Here is a 1,923-nt window from a genome sequence, read left to right on the forward strand (position 1 = left end):
CGCCGCCCCGCTCTGAAGGGGGAGGAAGCCGCCAAGAGTCGTAGATGCTCGTGGTCGAAAGGAACGACCTAAGTCAGAGGGTCCGCAAACAATCAGAAAGTTTTAGTAGCAAACTACTGGAAAGCGTTATGCAGGCAGGGAGGCAGGAAGGCAGGAAGGTAGGACGAGTCCTGAGTCCTGGGCGGATACCTTTTTATGGACAGGTTTCTCCAGCCCGAAGACATGTTTCTGTGTGCTTCTTGAGGGATACAAGTCGGCCTGTACTGATGCGGAGTTTTATTGCACTTTTGGGTATTTTACCCTTGTCTGCTCAGCATGGTGAGGTGTTAGCTCGGGCTCGGTACCGGGAGCCGACACAGTCCCCATCTAAGCCGAGCAGGTGTGTGGCGCTATGTGCACCTCCCTGCATGATATACCTGCATGGAACTTTAATCTATTTAGCTCTTCTGGCAAAATCTGTTCCTATGTGCATCAGTAGCAGAACCATGTAATCAAATTTTTACTTAATAAACTAATTTACTGAGTCAGAATACCGACTTTTAAAGTCCTAGAATGATTAATAAATAAGCTAAGAGAGGAGATAACATGGAAAAGCCGATCATTGACCTCCAAAGCATGAGGACCCATTTTCAGCTCTGAGGATGACCTCTGTAAAACAAAGAATGTTTCAAGATTCTGAAACATCAGGAGTAACTTTTTCACTGTTGGGAGTGACAGATATGAGGAAATGATAGCTGTCATCAGTTGTGTCAGTAAAAAAAAAAACAACTACATATAATGGGTATAAAAATGCACCTGAACTCATTTGTCTGCAACCAGTTTTGACTTATCTGTGAGCATTTCTGGATAAAATGCAGTTTAAAGAACAGTAATAGAAGATCAGAGATAAGGTTCTTTAATGAACTGTAGAGAAACCTGAAAAAGTCACTTATGCTAATCAAAATACTGAGGAGATGTTGCTTCTCAGTTCCTGGAGAACATGGGGAAATCAAGTGCCCAGTTGTCTATCAGTACGTTGAATGTCTATTCTGATTTACATCAGGTTTTCTGTCAATTCTTTTCTTACATGCATGTATGAATTTAAGGGCAACAGTGAGCACGGGGGTTTTTTTCTGTGTATAGAGAGAGTTAATAAAATTTTTGTCTACAGTCCCAACTGAACAAGCATACAAAGTGTAATAGCTTTCTGTGCTAGTTCTTAAAAAGTCTGCAAAATGTTCCCATACACAGAGTACCTCTCCTTATTTTGTTTTGGTTTTTTTGTTGGTTGTTTTTTTTTTTTTTTTTAATTGACAAAGATCATTTGTTTGTGTAGGAACTTCACCTGCTAAGAAAAGCACATGCAGAAAACTGGAGCATAAGCTCTGAAGGTCAGTAGCTGAAATCCAGAATTTTACATTTCAGCTGCAAGTGTGAGAGAAAGCCCTCCCTCCTTGCCTGGCACAGTCTTCAGCAGCATTTTCCTTTCCAGTTTGTGAGGGAACCTGTGAACTGCCACAGGGATGGCAGTCTTACATTGTGTTTGGTGAGCGTGTTTGACACAGGGCTGCTTGACATGTGAGGACTCAGAGTTGGGTACATTCCTACTGGTAGCACAACGCAGTCTCTGGATGCTTTCCATGTGATCTGCAGGCACCGTGTTCGGCCACATGGCAGGTCGTGGAGTGGGACAGAAGCCACAACACCTTGCTGATTAGAAATGTGTGTTTCCCTGCTACAGGGGAATATGGGGAAATGATACATCAGGTGAGTTTCATGTGGAATGCATAAGACTTTGAAGGTCTGCAAAAGCCATCCTGATGTCTATAGGTCAAGAAAACAGGACAAAAAAACTAATGTTAGCAGCAGATGAGTAATTTCCTGAAACTGACTACCTCTGCTCCAAGTTTGCCTTTGTAACCCTCTGCGTGTATACATCTGTCA

This window comes from Corvus brachyrhynchos, unplaced genomic scaffold (assembly GCF_000691975.1).
Source record: "Corvus brachyrhynchos isolate BGI_N302 unplaced genomic scaffold, ASM69197v1 scaffold80, whole genome shotgun sequence".
In the NCBI taxonomy this organism is placed as follows: Eukaryota; Metazoa; Chordata; class Aves; order Passeriformes; family Corvidae; genus Corvus; species Corvus brachyrhynchos.